Here is a 23,507-nt window from a genome sequence, read left to right as displayed (position 1 = left end):
CTGGCGGCTAGCAACCATTAACGTCACTGCCCACTGTGCCCACACTGCCCAACATTCAAAGCATAGGAGGATTGCACTTCCTCCTCCTCCGCGCTAGTGCTCGTGGGGCCTGGCCTACGACTTCTGGTCTGGATTGTCCCGCTGGAGGGAGAGAAAGGGATGACGCCGCCACCCTGAGCAGAATTCGCAGCGGGTCCCTTAGCCTACACTCCTCCAATCTTAGTCCTCTCCCAGCTTGCTGTGCTGGAGCAGGAAGAAAGTAGAAATGACAACGCGGCGGCCGCACTACATCAATACCCACTTGGGCGGGCGGCTCTCCTCTGGCTGCCTTGCACACCAGCAACACGGATGAGCTGCTGCTGTAGTACCTGAACACATGAAGTCTATCTCCTCCTGGTCAGGTAGGTCAATCAGAGTGTGTGTGTCAGGTAGGTCAATGTATGTCAGTGTGTGTCGTGTAGGTCAGTGTATGTATGTCAGGTAGGTCAGTGTAGGTCAGAGTGTGTCGCGTACGTCAGTGTGGGTCAGGTAGATCAGTGTATGTATGTCGGCTAGGTCAGCGTGGGTCACGTAGGTCTGTGTATGTATGTCGGGTAGGTCAGTGTGGGTCACGTAGGTCATCCTTTTTTCCCACAAATAGAGCTTTATTTTGAAGGTATTTGATTGCCTCTGCAATTTGTATTTTTTTTGCGATATAAACGGAAAAATCTAAAATATTGAAAGAAAATTATATTTTCTGCTTTTTGTTATAAGAAAAATCCAATAAACTCAATTTTATTCATACTTTTAGGTCAAGATTTATTCAGCCACATGTCTTTGGTAATGTTAATAAGCGTATATTTATTGGTTTGCGCAAATGTTATAGCGTCTGAAAACAATGGTACATTTTCTGGAATTTACGCATCTTTTAGTTTATGACTGCCTATCTCATTTCTTGAGGTGCTAATATGGCATAGTTGACTTCTTTTTTTCCCTTGTTTCCCAAGGTGACCATCTTGGTGTTTGTCAAGAGGGTTGAGGGTGCCAAAAGTGAGTGCCTATGGCAAGATCACCCTGAAAGCATCTGATACTAAGCAGGGACTGGCCTGGTTAGTACCTAGATGGGAGACCGCCTGGGAATACCCTCTTGAGAAATGCCAAGACTTTGTGGTACCTTGGGGAACCACAAAAAAAGGCGGTCTCCCATCCAGGTACTAAGCAGGCCCATCTCTGCTTAGCCTTCAAGACCAGATGAGATCGAGTGCTTTCAGAGTGGAGTGGCCATAGGCAATCTCTTCTGGCACCCAAAACCCTCTTGAGAAATGCCAAGAAGGTCATCTTGGGAAACCAGAAATAAAAAACAGGTCAACTCCAAAAAAAAAAACCTACAGCACCTGGTATTCCCAGACGGTCTCCCATGCAGGTACTAACCAGGCCCGACTCTGCTTAGCCTCCAAAATCAGGTGCTTTCAGGGTGATGTGGCTGTAGGCAATCTCTTTGGGCACACTCCACCCTCTTGACAAACGCCAAGATGGTCATCTTGGGAAACAAGGCAAAAAAAACAAGTTAACGGCAAAAAAAAAAAAAAAAGATGTCTACAGCACATGCTATTCTCAGGCGGCCTCCCATCCAGGTACTGACCAGGGCTGACCCTGTTTAGCCACCGAGATCAGACGAGATTAGGGCTTTGAGGGTGATGTGGCCTCAGGCAATCTCTTTGGGCACCGTCAACCCTCTTGACAAATGCCAAGATGGTCACCTTGGGAAACAAGGGAAAAAAACAAGTCGACGCAAAAAAAAAGGAGACTGCAGCTCCTGGTATTCCCAGGCGGTCTCCCCTCCAGATGCTAATCAGGCCCGACCCTGCTTAGCCTCTGAGATAAGACGAGATTTTGAGCTTTCAGGGTGATGAGGCCATAGACAATCTCTTTGGGCACCCTAAACCTCCTTCACAAATGCCAAGATAGTCACCATGGAAAACAAGGAAAAATAAGTCAACGCCCAAAAAAATAAAAATAAAAGAAGCCTATGCTACCTGGTATTCCCAGGCAGTCTCCCATCCAGGTACTAACCAGGTCTGAGCCTGCTTAGCCTCCGAGATTAGACGAAATTGGTCGCTTTCAAGGTGATGTGGCCATAGGAAATCTTTTTGGGTGCCCTCAACCATCTTGACAAACGCCAAGATAATAAACATGGGAAACAAGGGAAAAAAATAAGTCACGGCCCCCCCCCCCCGCAAAAAAAAAAAAAAAGAAGCCTACAGCACCTTGTATTCCCAGGCGGTCTCCCATCCAGGTACTAACCAGGCCATACCCTGCCCATAGGCAATCTCTTTGGGCACCCTCATCCCTCTTGACAAATGCAAAGATGGTCACTAGGCCCGACGCTGCTTAGCCTCCGAGATCAGACGAGATCGGGCGCTTTCACAGTGATATGGCTGTAGGCAATCTCTTTGGGTATCCCCAACCCTCTTTGACAAAGCCAAGATGGTCACCTTGAGAAACAAGGGAAAAAAACAAGTCAAACAAACGGCAAAAAAATAAAAAATTACGGCACCTTGTATTCCCAGGCGGTCTTCCACTCAGGTACTAACCAGGCCCAACCCTGCTTAGCTTCTGAGATCAAACGAGATCGGTTGTGTTCAGGGTGTTGTGGCCATAAGCAATACCTTTGGGCACCCTCAACCCTCTTGACAAGCACCAAGATGGTCACCTAGGGAAAGTAGGGAAAAAAACAAGTAAACGCCCAAAAAAAAAAGAAGCAAATGGGACTGGTTATTGCCAGGAGGTCTCACATTTGTTACTAACCAGGGCAGACGCTGCTCAGCCTCCGAGATCAGACAAGATCAGGCACTTTCAGGGTGATGTGGCCATATTAAATCTCTTTCGGCACCCTCAACCCTCTTGAGAAACTCCAAGATGGTCACCTTGGGAAACAAGTGAAAAAAACAAGTCGTCGCCAAAGAAAAAAAAAAGAAACCTACGGCACTTGATATTCCCAGGGGGTCTCCCATCCAGGTTCTAGCCAAGCCCGACCCTGCTAAGCCTCCGAGATCAGGTGCTTTCAGGGTCATGTTCCCATAGGCAATCTCTTTCGGCACCCTCAACCCTCTTGACAAACGCCAAGATGGTCACCTTAGGAAACAAGGGAAAAAAAACAAGTCAACACCAAAAAAAAAAAAGAAACCTACGGCACCTGGTATTCCCAGGGGGTCTCCCATCCAGGTACTAACCAGGCCTGACCCTTCTTATCCTCCTAGATTAGACGAGATTGGTCGCTTTCAAGGTGATGTGGCCATAGGAAATTTCTTTGGGCGCCCTCAACCGTCTTGACAAACGCCAAGATAATCACCTTGGGAAACAAGGGAGAAAACAAGTCAACGCCAAAAAAAAAGAAAAAAAGAAGCTCGTGGCACTGGGTATTCCCAGGAGGTCTCCCATTTGTTACTAACCAGGCCAGATGCTGCTCAACCTCCGCATCAGACAAGATCAGGCGCTTTCAGGGTGATGTGGCCCTAGGAAATCTCTTTCGGCACCCTCAACCCTCTTGAGAAACGCCAAGATGGTCACCTTGGGAAACAAGGGAAAAAAAACAAGTCAACAACAAAAAAAAAGAAACCTACAGCACTTGGTATTCCTAGGGGGTCTCCCATTCAGGTTCTAACCAAGCCTGACCCTGCTAAGCCTCCGAGATCAGGCGCTTTCAGGGTCATGTGCCCATAGGCAATCTCTTTCGGCACCCTAAACCCTCTTGACAAACGCCAAGATGGTCACCTTGGGAAACAAGGGAAAAAAAACAAGTCAACAACAAAAAAAAAAAGAAACCTACAGCACTTGGTATTCCTAGGGGGTCTCCCATCCAGGTTCTAACCACACTCAACCCTGCTAAGCATCCGAAATCAGATGAGATCATTTGCTTTCAGGGAGATGTGGCTGTAGGCAATTGCTTTGGGCACCCTGAACCCTCTTGAAAAAAAAGCCAAAAAAAAGAAAAAAAGAGAAGCCTATGGCACCTGGTATTCCCAGGCAGTCTCTCATCCAGGTACTAACCAGGCCTGACCATGCTTAGCCTCCGAGATTAGTCACTTTCAGGGTGATGTGGCCATAGTCAATTTCTTCGGACACCCTCAACCATCTTGACAAACGCCAATATAGTCACCTTGGGAAACAAGGGAAAAAAACAAGTAAACGCAAAAAAAAAATAAGCCTACGGCACCTGGTATTCCCAGGCGGTCTGCCATCCAGGTATTAACCAGGCTCAGCCCCTGCTTAGCCTCCAAGGTGAGACAAGATGGGGTGCTTTCAAGGTGATGTGGCCGTAGCCAATCTTTTTGGGTACCGTCAACCCCCTTGACAAATGCCAAAATGCACTTTGGGAAACAAGGGAAAAAACAAGTCAACGCCCCAAATGAATAAAAAAGGAAGCCTACAGCACCTTGTATTCCTAGGTGGTCTCCCATCCAGGTACTTACCAGGCCTGACCCTACCCATGGGCAATCTCTATGGGCACCCTCATCCCTCTTGACAAACACAAAGATGGTCACTAGGCCCGACCATGCTTAGCCTCCGAGATCAGATGAGATTGGGCTCTTTCACGGTGATATGGCTGTAGGCAATCCCTTTGGGTATCCTCAACCCTTTTTGACAAACGCCAAGATGGTCACCTTGAGAAACAAGGGAAAAAAACAAGTCAATGCCAAAAAGAAAAAGAAAAAAAGAAGAAGCCTAAAGCACCTGATATTCCCAGGCGGTCTCCCATCCAAGTACTAACCAGGCACGCCACTGCTTAGTCTCCGAGATCAGATGAGATGGTGCGCTTTCAGGGTGATGTGGCCGTAGGCAATCTCTTTGTGCAACTTCAACCCTCTTGACAAATGCCAAGATGGTATCCATGGGTAAAAAGAGAAAAAAAGAAAAGAAACCTACAGCACCTAGTATTCCCAGGCGGTCTCCCATCTGCGTACTAACCCGGCCCGCCCCTACTTCTCCTCGGAGATGCGACGAGATGGGGCGCTTTTAGGGTGATGTGCCCGTAGACAATCTCTTTGGGCACCCTCAACCCTCTTGACAAATGCCAAGATTGTCACCTTGGGAAACGAGGGAAAAAAACAAGTCAACACCAAAAAAATAAAAAAGGTACTAACCAGGCCCGACCCTGCATAACCTCCGAGATCGGACGAGATGGGGTGCTTTCAGGGTTATGTGCTCATAGGCAATTGCTTTGGGCACCCTCAACTCTCTTGACAAACACCAAGATTGTCACCTTGGGAAACAAGAGGAAAAAAACAAGTCAACACCAAAAAAAAAAAATGTTTACGGCACCTGGTATTCCCAGGCGGTCTCCCATCTAGGTACGAATCAGGCCCAAAGCTGCTTAGCCTCCGAGATAAGACGAGATTTGTCGCTTTCAGGGTGATGTGGCCTTAGGCAACCACTTTGCGCATGCTCAACCCTCTTGACAAAATGCCAAGATGTTCACCTTGGGAAACAAGGGAAATAACAAGTCAACGCCAAAAAAAAGAAAAAAGAAGAAGCCTGTGGCAATGGGTATTCCCAGGCAGTCTCCCATCCAGATACTAACCAGGCCCAACCCTGCTTAGCCTTTGAGATCAGGCGCTTTCAGGGTCATGTGCCCATAGGCAATCTCTTTGGGCAGCCTCAGCCCTCTTGACAAACGCTACGGTGGTCACCTTGGGAAACAAGGGAAAAAAACAAAGTCGATGGCAAAAAAAAAAGAAACCTATGGCACATGGTATTCCTGGGGGTCTCCCATCCAGGTTCTAACCAGGCCTGACCCTGCTTAGCCTCTGAGATCAAACAAGATCGGTTGATTTCAGGGTGTCGTGGCCATAGGCAATCTCTTTGGGCACCCTCAACCCTCTTGACAAACGCCAAGATGGTCACCTTGGGAAAAAAAGGAAAAAAACAAGTCAACGCCCAAAAAAAAAAGAAACCTACGGCACATGGTATTCCTGGGGGTCTCCCACCCAGGTTCTAACCAGGCCCGACCCTGCTAAGCCTCCGAGATCAGACGAGATCGGTTGCTTTAAGGGAGATGTGGCCTTAGGCAATAGCTTTGGGCACCCTGAACTCTCTTGAAAAACGCCAAGATGGTCACCTTGGTAAACAAGGGAAAATAACAAGTCAACGCCAAAAAAAGAGAAGCCTATGCCACCTAGTATTCCCAGGCAGTCTCCCATCCAGGTACTAACCAGGCCTGACCCTGCTTAGCCTCCAAGATTAGACGAGATTGGTCCCTTTCAGGGTGATGTGGCCATAGGAAATTTCTTTGGACGCCCTCAACCATCTTGACAAACGCGAAGATAGTCACCTTGGGACACCAGGGAAAAAAAACAAGTAAATGCAAAAAAAAAGAAGCCCAGGGGCCTGGTATTCCCAGGCGGTCTGCAATCCAGGTATTAACCAGGCTCAGCCCCTGCTTAGCCTCCGAGGTGAGACAAAATGGGGCTCTTTCAAGGTGATGTGGCCGTAGCCAATCTTTTTGGACACCCTTAACCCCCTTGACAAACACCAAGATTCACCTTGGTAAACAAGGGAAAATAACAAGTCAACGCCAAAAAAAAGAGAAGCCTATGCCACCTAGTATTCCCAGGCAGTCTCCCATCCAGGTACTAACCAGGCCTGACCCTGCTTAGCCTCCAAGATTAGATGAGATTGGTCCCTTTCAGGGTGATGTGGCCATAGGAAATTTCTTTGGACGCCCTCAACCATCTTGACAAACGCCAAGATAGTCACCTTGGGACACCAGGGAAAAAAAACAAGTAAATGCAAAAAAAAAGAAGCCCAGGGGCCTGGTATTCCCAGGCGGTCTGCAATCCAGGTATTAACCAGGCTCAGCCCCTGCTTAGCCTCCGAGGTGAGACAAAATGGGGCTCTTTCAAGGTGATGTGGCCGTAGCCAATCTTTTTGGACACCCTTAACCCCCTTGAGAAACACCAAGATTCACCTTGGGAAACAAGGGAAAAAACAAGTCAACGCCCCAAAAAAAAAAAAAAAAAGGAAACCTACAAAACCTTGTATTCCCAGGTGGTCTTCCATCCAGGTAGATCAGATGAGATTGGGCACTTTCATGGTGATATGGCCGTAGGCAATCTCTTGGGCATCCTCAACCCTCTTTGACAAACGCCAAGATGGTCACCTATCATCCAGATACTAACGAGGCCCAACCCTCCTTTGCCTCCAAGATCAGGATCTTTCAGGGTGATGTAGCCGTAGGCTATCTCTTTGGGCACCCTCAACCTCTTGACAAATGCCAAGATGGTCACCTTGGGAAACAAGGAAAAAAAAAAAAACAACGCAAAAAAAAAAAAAAAAGAGGCCTATGGCACCTGGTATTCCCAGGCGGTCTGCCATCCAGGTACTAAGAAGGCCTGAATCTGCTTAGCCTCTGAGATCAGACGCTTTCAGGGTGATGAGTCCATAGACAATCTCTTTGGGCACCCTCAACCCTCTTGACAAACGCCAAGATTGCCACCATGGAAAACAAAGTAAAAACAAGTCAACGGCAAAAAAAAAGACGCCTAGAGCACCTGGTATTCCCAGGCGGTCTCCCATCCAAGTACTAACCAGGACCGCCACTGCTTAGTCTCCGAGATCAGATTACATGGTGCGCTTTCAGGGTGATGTGGCCGTAGGCAATCTCTTTGGGCACCTTCAACCCTCTTTTTTTTTTTTTAGTTTAGTTTTTATTAGAAATATTTTCAGAACATAACAGAAGTATACATTTCCATACATATTTGTTACAAGAGGTCGTTATAGGTGTATAAAATTCCAGAATGTCGTGATAGTATCAACAATCAGCAGTAAATCTTGAGACCGTATACATATATCACACATGGAACATTTGGATCAATAGTCAACAGCATTGATTCAAAAATGTTACAGGTGATTAATGTACGGTAGTACTTAACAGTTGCAGACTTTCCTTTACACGTAAAAGGATATATACGCCTCTAAGTTAGGAAAGCAGATATATAGAAAAGGTGAAAGAAAAAGAGGACCATAGAAAAAAAAAAAAAAGAAAAAGAGAACTGAGAAAAACCAAGACCAGGATTTAAGTGGTCTGGCAACAAATCCTCTAACAAAATATAATCTGAAGAGCAAACTTCAGTATTTACCAGTATAATCTCATGACTACTGTGGAAATTTTTCCAGCCAGCATTTCCACCTACCATCAATCTGTCTCTTGGAACCTGATTTTACAGCCCATAAGGCTTCCCATTTGTAGTGTGTTTGTATGATAGGATATATGTCCGAAATGTTTTTGGGAACATCACTTTTCCACTTCCTAGTAATAAGTAATCTAGCCGCAATTAGTATATGTGCAACCACTGTGCGAAAATCTGGCGGAAAATCTGGCGGAAATACCTCAATTCCCAGGTTCAATAGAGCCAAGCTGTTCTTTGGATATGTAATCAACCCGGTAATAGAGGAAATTAATCGAAACACAGCATTCCAAAAACTAGTTATATGTTTACAGGTCCACATGATGTGCATAATGTTACCCACCTCTCCACATCCCCTTCAGCATAAAGAGGAATGACCTGGAAAAAACTTATGAAGACGGTATGGAGTCAAGTACCATCTCAACATGATTTTCTGAGTCAATTCCCAGTGATTCACACACTTTGATGATTTATACAGGTGGTTTTGCGTTGAAAAAAATGGAGATCCCTTTTGGGGTAGCAGCAGAGACTGTGAAACATTTCCACACAGCTTCTTGAATATATAAATGATGAACCCCTAACGGTTTTAAGAGATGGGAGATCTGATCATATGTGTAACGTTCACTACTTGGAAGACCGTATTGTTCTTGCAGCTGTGGGAATGTTTTTAGGAAGTCGTTATGGAACATATCACTTAACTGGGTAATCCCCCTGGACGTCCAATTAATAAGTCTAATGTTTGGAATAGCACCTTCAATTGTAACCAGGGGTATTGGTATTTCTATTTGTTTATCTGACGGGGTTAAGGCACCACATAGATCCCTCCAAGCTTTTAGGGCCGGTTCACACTGCAGGCGAGGCGAGGCGACTCCGACTTGCCTCGCCGCGACCTGCAGCGGCCTCGGCGGCGACTTGCAAATGACTTCTGTATAGAAGTCAATGCAAGTCGCCCCGAGGTCGCCCGAAAGTAGTACATGAACCTTTTTTCTGAGTCGGAGCGACTCGAGTCGCTCCTCTCAGAACGGTTCCATTGTACAGAACGGGGGCGACTTGCGGGAGCGAGGCGAGGCGTGTCGCCTCGCATCGCCCGCTGTGTGAACCGGCCCTAAATGAGGCCTGGAGGATCATGGGTAAGTTTTGTAAAGGAACATGGCTCCAACTATCAAGGAAAAGAAGGTGAGAAAGATCTCTGGTGGGGCTTAGGGTCTGTTCTAGTTTGCGCCACGGAATGTCCGCTCCACATAGGAACCATGTTCAAAGTTGAGTGAGCAGAGATGCACGGTAGTAGTCCAGCAGGACTGGGAACCCCATACCCCCTGCCCCTCTTTGTTTAGCTAATATGACTGTGGTACATCTCAGTTTTTTTGAGTTACAGATATATTTTGTCAGTATGGAATCTAGTGCTTTTAAATGGGTGGTCTTGAGGGGTATTGGGAGGGTGCGGAAGATGTATAAGATTTGGGGAAGAAGTAACATTTTAAAAGACGCTAGGCGTCCAGACCATGTTAATTTGGATTTGGCAAGTCGAGCGGTTTGTAAGGTTCATTTCTGTATAAGGGCATGATAGTTAGTATCTGCTAATTTAGAGGGGTCTTTGGTAATTTGGAGGCCAAGATAAGTTATTTGTTCTGCAGTGTATGAGTAGGGGAATTGGAGTTTGTGAGGATCAAAGTATAAGAAACCAAGATGGTTGACAGTATGTTTCACTAAATGCTTATCTTGTCTGTTTCATTCTTAGTATCTTAAAGACACCTCATCCTTAAGTCACGTACACACAAGAGGAAACCTTATCTTAAGGACCATCTGCCACATCAGCTCTAAAAGCAGAAGACGCCTAGAGAATTGCCTTTTATGGAAACTTGTTGTTGTGTTTCAACATTCCTGAAACCTGTCTTTTGTGTATATAAGAGCTGTGTTAATAAAGAGACTCAGAGAGTTGGGTGCGACCGTCTGAGCAGATATACTGAGAACTTCTTTCCGTGTCTCCTTGCTTAGATAAGAACTCTACTAATAATTGGGAAACGGTAACATAACTTGACAGATAGGTGACTTGCTGTAGTCACACCTAACATTTTTGGCGCCCGAACACGGACTTCGCTGAAGAAACTACAAGAGGCGAACGAACATAAGGACGGAACAAAGAGGTCGGGCACATCAGGAACCACAGACAAAACCTGCGCAGGTAAGAAAAGCTTTATTTTCTTATAAACTCTGTGCTTCTTAGATTTGTGCCCACCCGATCTGTCTGTATTGTTCTTCAGGTAAATACCAACCTCTGTAGTAAGCGAGTCTTGAATTTAATATTTTGACTTATGTTACCGTTGTTTCTTGTCTGTCTCCTTGTCATCTGTCTGTTGTGACTGAGATAAGCCCTGCTTGTATGGTGTGAATTGAAACATATATCATCCCAATGAGTAACGGAATGCGCCTTTAACTCGTAAGAGTACTTTGGGGGTCCGACACTTAAGTTTGATATACGCTTTTTGATTCATGAGCCTAAAAACGGGTTGAAAGTATAAGTCCTGACTGCCTCGATAAAGCAGGAATAAGAAACAAATGCTGAGAGATTCCATGGTAATGGGAAGGGAATAAGGTCTCCACAAAGTCCGGAGATCTAGTTATATGTGTTTGGCCACCAAAAGGAATGCTTGTATATGTTGTAGCCGTCAGTCTGGTCATAATATTTGTCAGTTGGCTAGCATATAAAGTAATTCGATTTCAGAAATCTCATCTAGGAGAGGTTTTTAGTATTTTGGCACCCTAGGAGGAGAAGGCAACGAGACACTTAGTAAGTGATCCAAACGTCACCTAGGCAAGACTGTCAAAATGGGCCAGACACATGGTATACCCCAGGAGGAATCTCAGAAATGTTATGCTGTTAAAGACATAATTACAATGTTGTATGGGAAGGACAAGGCACAGGGCACGAATAGGGTTCTCAAGAAATTTGGAATGGATGGAGAAAATGGGCTAAGTGTAGAAGGTTGGGAGAATATAAAGAGAGACAGACAGGGAGAGGTCCTGCAGAACAGATGGGTATCACAAATACAATGTTTAATTAAGGTTTCCAACAGGGCTAAAGAGGAGGGATGGAAGTATTGTCATGAACAGGGTGGATGGGACATGAAGGTCCGACGCAAGAGTCTCCCTTCAGCTCCCGAGGATGGAGTAGAAACGGAAGGTACTCCACCTCCTTATAGCACTACCAAACCGGGTAACGAAAGACCAAAACTTTATCCTTCCTTAAAAGGAAGAGGATGGGTATGCCGAGTATGCGGTACCCAGAATACAGACTGGGCACAGGAATGTGTACATTGCGGAGCTCAAAGACCAGAGCCCGTAGCTCCAGTCCACAGCCGGACTAGGGTAATACAAGTAAATAATCCAAATGCGGGTCAAGCAGGACAGCCACCTACAGTGACTCGACAAGTCGTTCTGAGGACATGGACACCTTGGTCGGCTGACACTCTTATGGCATTAATACAGAATGCTCCTGATCCCGTAGCAAAACCTGCCGCATTCTGTAGATTCGTGACACAATTACTAGACACACATGAAGCAGCTTGGCAAGATGGGGAAGATTTGTGTAGACATAAAATGACACTGACGATGTTTAATCAATTTATGAATGAAATTGCTCCACATAGACCACAAGGGGATCCAGCGGCAGATCCACCAGGAATACACCCCCGTCATATAGACTCTAGACCCCTGTTTATTAATCAGTTACGAGAATTTTGCCAAGGGAAACAGCAGGAAAGGGGTTCGACAGCGCCCATAAAACAGGCCCCAGGTCAGACTGTTACAGAATTTTACCTCAACATGGAAAGCATGATGGCTGACGAAGGTCTAGATTTAGCCTTACCCGTCACCATTAGGGCTTTCAATCGACAGTTTATGGAAGGACTAGTACCCCAAATAGGTGACAAATTGAAGGCATGTACTCCCGAATGGAGAGCCATACGGGACAGAGGAACATTGTTGCAGAAAGCACAAGGCATAGAGGCTGATTTAGCAGAAGCTAAACACAGAAGGACACCGGGAGTTAACACTGTTGCCCGGGTCAATGAAGGAGGGAATTCCTCCCGTAAACCTCTTACCTGTTATTACTGCAACAAGGTGGGACATATAAGAAGAAACTGTAGGAAAAGAATAAAGGACGAACAGGAAGCACCAGAGGGCGCGGACATGGATGTGAGCCAGGCCTAGGACATTTGTTAACATAATGGTGTTGAGAAGGCTAGGGACGGCCCTTTGTGGTGCAGGAGGAGCAGATAGTCACTACTATAAGGGGTTAATTTGTACTGTAGATCTGTGAAAGTGTTGTTTTTTTTTGTACAATAGAGGGCTCAATTTTGTTTCTTTAACCCCATTATGTTACTGGCCGATTGATCGATTTGTGAAGGTAGTAGTCAATTGATTTCATGGCCGATTGATTGTCGATTAGTTGTTTCGGCCCTAGTATGAATCTGTCTTTTTGTGAACTGCTAACTGTGGATGGTAATCTTTGTAATTAGACCTGTAAACATTATAAATGCTCGGAAAGAATTTCAAACTTACCAAACAGACGTTATGGGTTTAACAAGAAGTACAGGTTCTGATAGAAAACATGTTAGTAGGTGTCATATCTAGAGGTCATCTTTGACCTAATTTTGTGAGTGTGGGGGGTGTGGAGTATGCAATACTGATGTGTCCTGTGAAGTTTGTTCACAGCTGCTGACAGCCCATTCAAATGACCCCCCCTTCTTTCTGACCAGGTCAGTGAGAATGTAAAGCAAACTGTATTGACATGCAAATGACCTGAGCCAAGACTTGTACTAATGAACTGAAAAGGTGCATTTACTAAATTGTGTTTGTTTAAAGGAATTTTTGGCGGTGTGTGTGGTTTTCATTCAGAAATTACGTTGATTTTATGTTAAAAACAAGTTAAATTTCAAACATTCAGTGAATGTACATGGATTTTTCCTCAATGTTTTCTCGCCTGAGAGTTTATATGTGTGGCCAGCATGGAGCTTGGTGCAGGCCTATGCAATTTGCTTTTGATCTATTTCTGCAGTGCCTTTTTGCTGTGCGTTTTTGATACCCCCGGTTACTCTACAAATGAAATGTTTCTGGGAATGGTGTCATATTGTAGACAATGGATACCACATGCCAGTTCTCTGATGCAGCCATTATATGATTGCTTGAAAATAGTACCCTATGTACTCACAGAAGCAGGTCATAAGTCTTTTAGCACCTTAAGAAAGTTACTAATTTCGGCACCTGCGATCGGGATTCCTGACTATACCAAAACATTTCATTTGTACATTGCTGAAATCACGGGACACGCAACAGGGGTGTTGACACAACAACACATCAAACAAAGGCCGGTAGCATACTTCTCAGCGGCTCTCGATCCTGTCTCTAGAGGATCACCGTCCTGTGTACGGGCAGTCGCAGCAGTGTCAATTATCATTGACAAATCCTCAGAAATTGTCTTAGACAATCCTGTAGTGGTACACACCACACATGACATACATGCCATCTTGTCACAGGTTCAGCCAAAACACATATCAATGGCGAGGCAGCTGCGTCTGCAATGCACCTTGCTCCTACCTCCCAATGTTACCTTCCAGCGATGCACTTCTTTTAACTTAGCACAACTTTTACCCTTACAGACAGATTTGACAGGGGGGAGTAATGGTGAAGGCACAGCACAAGAAACTCAGGATTCTGACACACTTTCATTTCATGACATAACATCTGATGAACACGATTGTTTTCAACTTATGGAACAAGAGATCACGGGGTTCCCACATGTCACAGACACACCCATTGCAAATGCAGAACACACACTGTACATAGATGGTAGTAGATTTGCCGATGACAAAGGTAAATATCACACAGGTTATGCTGTGGTAACGGACACACAGGTAATTGAGGCAAAGTCACTACCAGCACACATGTCTGCACAAGAAGCGGAACTAACAGCTTTAGAAAAAGCCTTAGAACACTTAGAGGGACAAGAAGGGAACGTTTACACTGATTCTGCATACGCCTACGGTGTGGCACATGATTATGGCCACATATGGAAAGCTAGAGGTTACCTTACAGCAGCAGGCACACCTGTTAAACATGGTGAAGGAATCAAAAGAGTCCTGAACAATCTTCAAAAAGTTAAAAGAGTAGCCATTATGAAGATAGCGGCACACACGAGCGCAAAAACAACTGAGGCAAAAGGAAACGCATTTGCAGATTTAGCTGCAAAGAAGGCAGCTCTAGGGGAAGTAAGCCCTGAGACCTTAGCCACGGTACAGGTGAGTATGCCCGAAACCACATGGCAGCAGCTGATCGAACTACAGGAACAAGCAGGGACTACTGAGAAGGACCGTTGGGTTAAGGAGGGAGCTGCACCAGGCCTTGACAATGTATGGAGAGAGGGAGGAAAAATATGTCTACCCGCCTCTCTATACCCCGCAATGGCAGCAGCTGTCCACTTGCCCACTCATGTCAGCTCCAATTCTATGTATAGGATTGTAAGCCAAGGATGGCTAGCCCCTGGATTCAGTAGTACTGCAAGGAACTACTGTGCTGCATGCCAAATCTGTCTGTTAAATAACCCAGGACAGAGAGTGAAAACCCCACGTAAACATCAGGTTCGGGCCCAATATCCCTTTCAGAGACTGCAAATTGACTACATACAAATGCCTAAGAGCGGCCCCTTTGAATTTGTTCTCGTGTGCATCTGCCTATTTTCAGGCTGGCCAGAAAGTTATCCTGTGAAATCAGCTACGGCAAAAGCCACCGCCAAGAAACTGATTACTGAACTGATACCTAGGTTTGGTCTCCCAGAAACAATAGAATCGGATAGGGGGACACATTTCACGGGAGAAATAATGCAAAATGTGATGGCAATGTTAGGGGTTCAACAAAGTTTTCACACCCCTTACCACCCACAGAGTTCAGGATCAGTAGAAAGAGTAAATGGGACAATAAAGCTAAAAATACAAAAAGCCATGCAAGAGTTAAATAAACCATGGCCTGAGTGTCTACCCTTAGCTTTGTTCTCTATTAGGTACACTCCAACAGGAAAAACCGGGTTATCCCCATATGAAATACTTTTTGGAAGTGTACCCAGATTAGGTATATATTTTTCCTCAAAGTATGCAATTGCAATGTGATAGTTTAACTACATATGTGATACAATTGCAACAGCGTCTAACTAAAATCCACAAGAGTGTGTATTCTTCTCTTCCAGACCCTAATTCTGTCACAGGTACTCACGACTTACAACCGGGAGACTATGTGTATGTAAAGAAACATACACTGGAACCAAGGTTCGAGGGTCCTTTCCAGGTGCTATTGACTACAGCAACCTTAGTGAAATTGGAAGGGAAACCTACCTGGATCCACGCTTCACACTGTAAAAAGGAGCCAGTCGGCAAATGACAATATGTATCTTTTTATTCTTTTTGTTTCAGTAATCCTGACCAATAGTTTGGTTACCTCACAGAATGAAATTCACAAGGATGAAGGATTTTCTAAAAAAATGTTATTACTGAAGTTTAAATATGCTTATGCTCGGAAGTCAGGATATGAGAAATGTTGGGTTTGCAGTAAATTACACCCCAGCACGGCTAAAATACCACTGATGGCAGTTCCTATAAATTATACTGATCTTGCTAACAATAGCATTAACATAATTGGAACAAATACCAGCAAGACAGTAATGTTTAAATCAAATGGCCTCGCCTTTCCCCCTGATTGGTGTTTCAACCTAGGAAACACAACGGGAGGAAATAGAAAATGCCAAGACAGCAAGTTTAACTTGTCCATTGTCGTATTAAATGGAAGCTTCTACCCCAGTAATACCAGTACACACCAGACATTATCTGACTTCCTCACTAACATTGTGGATAATAAGGTTAGGTGGTTAGTGTCCAACCTTTCCCTCTATGGATACACCTCTCGTTATAGACGTAATATCAGTTCAAGTCCAGTAGCCTTAGGAAACAATATATACATCTGTTGTGGGGATAAGTGTTATACCTGGATACCTAGAAGGGCTCAGGGATGGTGCTACCTCGCAAGTTTGGTACCAGTAATGGGAGTAGTGGGTGATGAACGAGGTGATCACCTACTAGAAGCTAGTATGCACCCCAGATATCCCCTCAGATATCGTAACAAAAGAGAAATATTTTTAGAGCAGGACATGGCATGGGCTTGGTTCCCGTCCTGGACAGGATGGGGTATAGACTTAATGAAGCGACTAAATAACTATACTGGAATAATTAATGATATTTTGGAGAAAAACTCTGATGACATTACTAAGTTAAATCTAGAGACCAGAGCCATCACAAAACAAATAGAATTACATGAGTTAGCGATTGAAAGTATGAGTGCAGCATTAACAGGACTCTGTGAGACCACAGAAGACTATGAATGTTGTACTTGGATACATAACACCAGCATCGAAGTACCCGATTATTATGACATCATTGCACAACACCGCACGGAAGTAAAGGATCTACAGGAGAAGGCCCGTAATATTGGCCGTGACTGGGATCCTTTTGGTGGAACTTTTAGTTTCTCAGGGTTATTTTCTTGGTTCAAGAAGGCAGCAATGATGATTATAGTAGTGCTTATATTCATATTTCTCATTTATTTGTGTTTTAAGTTGTTTATGTGTTTTTGCAAGAAAGCCAAGGTAAATGCTGTAGAAAAGATGGAACTTTTGTAAGTTGATAAGTTGGATGAGATAGGTGGATTTAGTTTCTTGACATCACCCATCTTTCAGAAAGGCCACTCTTCCTGAATTTTAGATGTTGGTACTATCCAGGGGGATGGGTGTATACCCCTCTGACAACTCGCGGTCAGGGAGAGTACTTTGGACATAGGCCGACTAGAACTTGTTCAGGTGGACCCAGGGTAAGAGGGAAGGGTGATGTCAAAGGGGGAAATTGTGAGGATCAAAGTATAAGAAACCAAGATGGTTGACAGTATGTTTCACTAAATGCTTATCTTGTCTGTTTCATTCTTAGTATCTTAAAGACACCTCATCCTTAAGTCACGTACACACAAGAGGAAACCTTATCTTAAGGACCATCTGCCACATCAGCTCTAAAAGCAGAAGACGCCTAGAGAATTGCCTTTTATGGAAACTTGTTGTTGTGTTTCAACATTCCTGAAACCTGTCTTTTGTGTATATAAGAGCTGTGTTAATAAAGAGACTCAGAGAGTTGGGTGCGACCGTCTGAGCAGATATACTGAGAACTTCTTTCCGTGTCTCCTTGCTTAGATAAGAACTCTACTAATAATTGGGAAACGGTAACATAACTTGACAGATAGGTGACTTGCTGTAGTCACACCTAACAAGTTGTAGTCGATTTTGAAGAGCAGGTGGGACATGTATAGGGAGAATTAGTGATTTGGTGAAATTAACTTTATAATTAGACATGTGCAGACTAGAATATTTCGTTTCGTTTTTTCGTTTTTGTCTGTAAATTTTATTTATTTAGTTACTCCCGAAATTCGTTTTTATTTATTTCGTTTTTCGTGCAAAAATTGCATTCGTCCGAAAATCCACATGAATTACGGTCGAATCTGTCTTGGAAGGCTTATGGTATCTGTCGAATGGATAAAGAAGATTCGATGGAGCTGCTAAACTATATAGCCTATAGGCGGAGCATTCGATTGCCGAAATGTACGATTGCAGTGTCGTATAGTTGCGACGATCCCGTCGAATATTATTATAAACGTGCAACGATCCCGTCGAATATTATTATACGTGTATGTTTTAAGTTGCTATGTCGAAACTGCGTCGCTCATGTCGAATCTGCGTCGTTCATTTCTGTGCGTCTCCGCCCCAGCGTCCGCCGTCCAGGCAGTCAGTGGAGAGTGAGACTGGAGATCAAAAATGGCGGCGAGCAGCAGCAGCAGCAACACCAACACCAATACCATGCGCTCGGCCTCGGAGGCATCGGAGGAAGCACTGGCAGGGCCATCTACTGTGGCAGCAGATGTGCCAGTGCCAGTGAGGAGATCACAGGGCAAGAGGGGGAAACAGGCTGCATCCAGCAGGAAGAGGAATATCACATGGACTCATATAGAGTCCCAGGTCCTCATAAGAGAAACTCTTCCTTGCTGGATGCAGCTGTGTGGCCCCCGCTCTAGAGAGACCACGCCAGAGTGGAAGAGGCAGAAGTGGGAGGAGATTGCCCGGAAGGTGGAGGAGCTGTACCACCACCAGCGTGACCCGACTGCCTGTCGCAAAAAATTCAGCGACCTAAAACGGTAAGTAACGTTTCTGATTTATTTAAAAAAAAATGTATTTACATTTTAACCACTTCAGCCCCAGAGGATTTGGCTGCCAAATTACAGTGCCAATTTTTGCGATTCTGCACTGTGTCGCTTTAACTGAAAATTGCGTGGTCGTGCGACGTGGCTCCCAAATAAAATTGGCCTTTTTTTCCCCTCAAATAAAGCTCTCTTATTTTTATTTTTTTTGTCTTTTTGCAATAAAAAACAATTATTTATAAAAATGTTTTTCCTTCAGCTTAGGCCGATACGTATTCTTCTACATATTTTTGGTAAAAAAAAAAAAAAAAATCCCAATTAGGGATTATTGATTGGTTTGCGCAAAAGTTATAACGTGTACAAAATAGGGTGTAGTTTTATGGCATTTTTTTTATTATTTTTTTTTTACAAGTAATGGAGGCGATCGGCGATTTTTATTGTGACTGCGACAATATGGCGGACACATCGGACATTTTTGGGACCATTGTCATTTATACAGCAATCACTGCTATATAAATGCAGTGATTCCTGTGTAAATGACACTGGCAGTGAAGGGGTTAACCAGGGGGTGGCAGTGTAGGGGTTAAGTCTGTCCTAGGGGAGTGTTACTAAAGCCTCATACACACGGTCAGACTTTGTACAAACTTTTCCGTGGACTTTTGTACAAAGGGCGTGGTCCACAAGTTTGTATTGTATACACACGGTCGGACTTTTTCATAACAAACACGAACGTAATGATGTCACAACGTACTGACGCTGCTTCAAAAGAGGACGTTCAGTGACTCCAGCGCTACCTTTGGTGAACTTCTGTATTGTTGTCTGATCTTTTGCATTGGTTCTGAGCATGCGTGTTTGTACCTTGTACAAAAGTCCGATACTTTTGCGTACACACGGTTCGGACTTTGCTCCATCGGACTTTTGTTGCCAGAAAGTTTGTCCGTTCGCACAGCCAACAAAAGTCAGATGAAAACAGAAAAAGTTTGTCCGATGGAGCGTACACACAGTCGGATGTTGCTCCAAAACAGCTCATTTGCATGTTTGTTGTCAAAAAGTCCCACCATGTGTATGGGCCTTAACTTTGCGTGGCGTGGCTGTGTGTTAGTGACTGAACACTGATCTCTGCTCCAATCACATGTAGCAGAGATCAGTCACTTGTTGCTAGGCAGAATGGGGAGATGCTGTTTACAATGGCATCTCCCCGTTCATCCACCCAGCGAGACGATCGCGGGTATCCCCACAGCGATGGAGCCCGCGGGACCCCCGACCGGACTCATGGGGGTCCCGACTCGCGGCACGCACGCGATGGCAGGGTGGCATATAGAAATGCCCATACCTGTACGCCAATATGCCTGCCCGTGGCATTCTGCCGACGTACATTGTCGTGCGCCGGTCAGGAAGTGGTTAACTGACAATTGGACGCTCCTGCGATGTACTACCCAAATTAAATGTATGCCCTTTTCCCGCCACATATAGAGCTTTTATTGGTGGCATTAGATCACCACACTGGGTTTTACATATTTTGTTATTGAAAAAAAGAGTTAGGGCCGGTTCACACTGCGGGCGATGCGAGGCGACACCGACTTGCCTCCCCGCGACCTGCCGCGACCTCAGCGGCGATTTGCAAATGACTTCTGTATAGAAGTCAATGCAAGTCGCCCCGAGGTCGCCCAGAAGTAGTACAGGAACCTTTTTTCTGAGTCGGAGCGACTCGAGTCGCTCCTCTCAGAACGGTTCCATTGTACAGAACGGGGGCGACTTGTAAGATAGCGGCGAGGCGAGTCGTGTCGCCTCGCATCGCCCGCAGTGTGAACCGGCCCTAAAGTATAAAAAAAAAAAAATATTTTGTTATGGTGGCTGGACTTAACCAGCTTGCGGACCTGCCACCATATGTGGAGGGGTCCAAATCCACAAGTGGTTAATGCAAAAGACACAAGAAAGGAAATTTACACCATACACAGTTCACACAAGCGCCTAATTATTAGAAAGGTGGACTGGACAGTGGACATTTATATGAATATTTATTTACTCGGCACAATCCCAATCGTGTCTTTTATATTTTATTATGGACCAAAAAAGCATACCTTTTTCTTAAAATGAATTTGGTTAATAAAAAAAATGTGAAAATCTTGGGCTAAATGAAAAAAAGTGCCTAATCCAAAAATTCCATTTGCATTTCATACTACTGGTTCATTCTACAATTGTTTCCTGTGTTGATGTCATTTTCAGATTACAATTGTCGATTAATTATGGAACCCGTTTCTCTTCTCTTTTTGTTTTGCAGCTCCATTGCACGTAAACGCAGGCAGTCGGGTCGCAGAGGGAAGCGGGTGCCTCTCCTCCCCCATGAGGCGGAGCTGTTAGAGGGCATAGGGGAGGAGGAGATCAGCCAGCTCCTGGCTCATCAAGGTTGGTGTCAGCATTACATTGTGCAGGAGGGTTTTTTGATTGGCAAGCATCGGGCATTCACCATGTTGTGTTTGATTTTATTTAAAGATCGTATCCAGGAGCGCCGCTGGAAGCCGAGGCCGGAGGAGGAGTCCTCCTCATCATCCTCTGCATCAACACCCAGTAAGTAGTACTGTAGTAGTGACACTAATACAGTGGATCCTTTTCCATTTATCCAGCCTTCCATTGTCGATTCCAATGTCATTGCTTCTCACTCAAGCAGTGACAGGTGGAGCCTCTATGACGTTCTGTCAGGTAACGCAAGCGCTTGTGTAACTTACGTAATCTGACAGAACGTCTCCGCTCTGAACTGAGGCGCCTGATCAGTGTCGTGCACCTAGCACTCACCGCTGGAACCAGGACAGGTAAGTGCCTCCCTGTTTTTAATTTTTTTTACTGTTTTTGTAATTTATTTTTGGATTGCCATGCTAATGGATAATTATTTAATTTTATCTTTATACGGTATTTATTTATAGTAATATCTTTAAAGCTTGAACATTGTAAAGTTCATCATTTCCCCTTTATTATTAAATAGGTCTCGTCATCATGCAGTCCGAAGGGGAGACTGAGGAGGAGGAGGAGGCTGAGGCGGCAACGCCCACATGTAAGTTAGTATAATCTTGCTGGTATATCTGCTGCTGAGTGATCAATCATACATGTTTCAATGTTTTTGTACTAATGTGTGTGAGATTGTTGTACACTGCAGATTGTAATTGTCTTTACACCCGCTGTGCCCATTATGAGGGGTTCCCACCATCCCTGTGCTGAGTTCCCAGGTCTGTACACCCGCTGTGCCCATTATGAGGGGTTCTCACCATCCCTGTGCTGAGTTCCCAGGTCTGTACACCTGTTGTGCCCATTATGATGGGTTCCCACCGATAGGCTGCAGTGATGGAGGTGACACTGCATATAGGTATCACTCAGTGCCCATGGGCACTGATAGGTGGTACTGAAGGGCCTGCACTGATTATCAGTGCCTTAAATTATCTGTGTACATATCCCCTGTACAGGGCCAGTGCTACCTATAGACAAGGTAGGTGCTGGCCTAGAGCACACATCAATCCTGGGTGCCTTACCGATGCCCCCACCCACCACCTCCAGGCTCAGTGACGGACTCCACCCCCAAAATGTTAGCAATCTATAAAAAGGTGGGGTATACATGGGCAGGGCAAAAGGGGTGGAGTCAGTGGTGGGGCCAAAGGGGCGGCAAAATTAGGTTTCGCCTAGGGTGTTAAAAAACTCTTTCCTCATGATGTCTGATTTAGTGATGTCCAGTTCATGAATGATTCGTTCTTTTTAATCGATTATTTTCAGTGAACTGGATGAATCGATTTATCTGAGTGAACTGATTCGTTTGAAACACTTCACTCTGTGCACTCAGTACACTACAGTACATAGCAGAGCAGGCCTGGTAATATGATCCTTGAGTGAGATCAGCTGACTCTAAGCACAGTGACACTCAGGAACTGGATACAAACTTAAAACAAGAGTCAGGAGTTCATTCACAGTACACCGAGTTAACCACTTCAATACTGGGCACTTAAACACCTTCCTGCCCAGACCAATTTTGAGCTTTTAGCGCTGTCGCACTTTGAATGACCATTTGCGCGGTCATGTTACACTGTACCCAAATGAAATGTTTATCATTTTTTCCCACAAATAGAGCTTTCTTTTGGTGGTATTTGATCACCTCTACGGTTTTTATTTTTTGCGCTACAAATAAAAAAATACTGAAAATTTTGAAAAAAATAATATTTTTTTGTTTCAGTTTCAAAACTTTTTAAATAAGTACGTTTTCTCCTTCACTGATGGGCACTGATGGGGCTACACTGATGGGCACTGATAAGGCGGCACTGTTGGGCACCAATGAAGTGGCACTGATAGGCGGCACTGATGGGCGACACGGACGGACACTGATAGGTGGCACAAATTGGCACGGATGGGCGGCACAGATGGTCGGCACGGATGGGCGGCATGGATGGGCGGCACAGGTGGGCACTCATAGGCGGCACAGGTGGGCACTCATAGGCGGCACAGGTGGGCACTCATAGGCGGCACAGGTGGGCACTCATAGGCGGCATTGGTGTTATGCTATAGTAATGGATGCCAATCAGTGCCAAACAATAATGCATGCCAATCAGTGATGCCCATTGTGGGCACTGATTGGCATCCATTATGGGCACTGATTGGCACCCATTGTGCTAACTGGCATCCCTGGTGGTCTAGGGAGGATTACCTTTTCCCTGGTGGTCTGGTGGTGTCCCTGGTGGTCCAGTGTGGTCATCCTCGGGGGGGGCTGTGCTGATAATCGATCAGCACAGACCCCCCCCTGTCAGAGGAGCAGCCGATCGGCTCTCCTCTACTCGCGTCTGACAGATGCGAGTGAGGGAAAGCCGATCACCGGCTCTTCCCATTTACACTGTGATCAGCCGTGATTGGACACGGCTGATCACGTGGTAAAGAGTCTCCGTCTACGAGTACGACTACGACTCTTTACCGAGATCATAGTTGCCGGGTGTCAGACTGACACCCCGCAACAACGATCGCCGCGATGCGCGCCCCCGGGGGCGCGCAGCAGCTCATAATCCTGATCACGTCATAATACGTCCGGTCAGGATTATG

The 23,507-nt window shown here is 45.1% G+C and overlaps 7 pseudogenes; all 7 read right to left on the bottom strand.

Moving 5' to 3' along the window:
- Positions 1-1,361: 1,361 nt before the first annotated feature.
- On the bottom strand, positions 1,362-1,470 carry LOC143979793 (5S ribosomal RNA; annotated as a pseudogene).
- Positions 1,471-2,524: 1,054 nt separating this feature from the next.
- On the bottom strand, positions 2,525-2,643 carry LOC143979412 (5S ribosomal RNA; annotated as a pseudogene).
- Positions 2,644-3,163: 520 nt separating this feature from the next.
- On the bottom strand, positions 3,164-3,282 carry LOC143979771 (5S ribosomal RNA; annotated as a pseudogene).
- A 519-nt stretch (positions 3,283-3,801) lies between these two features.
- LOC143979850 (5S ribosomal RNA) lies at positions 3,802-3,920 on the bottom strand (annotated as a pseudogene).
- Positions 3,921-4,701: 781 nt separating this feature from the next.
- On the bottom strand, positions 4,702-4,820 carry LOC143979662 (5S ribosomal RNA; annotated as a pseudogene).
- A 1,110-nt stretch (positions 4,821-5,930) lies between these two features.
- LOC143979826 (5S ribosomal RNA) lies at positions 5,931-6,048 on the bottom strand (annotated as a pseudogene).
- A 519-nt stretch (positions 6,049-6,567) lies between these two features.
- Positions 6,568-6,686, bottom strand: LOC143979857 (5S ribosomal RNA; annotated as a pseudogene).
- Positions 6,687-23,507: the final 16,821 nt, after the last annotated feature.

This window comes from Lithobates pipiens, unplaced genomic scaffold (assembly GCF_037356315.1).
Source record: "Lithobates pipiens isolate NorthernLeopardFrog02 unplaced genomic scaffold, aLitPip1_a1.2 Scaffold_13, whole genome shotgun sequence".
Lineage (NCBI taxonomy): Eukaryota > Metazoa > Chordata > Amphibia > Anura > Ranidae > Lithobates > Lithobates pipiens.
The sequence above is the reverse complement of the archived record's forward strand: the minus strand, read 5'-3'. Positions and strand labels throughout refer to the sequence as shown.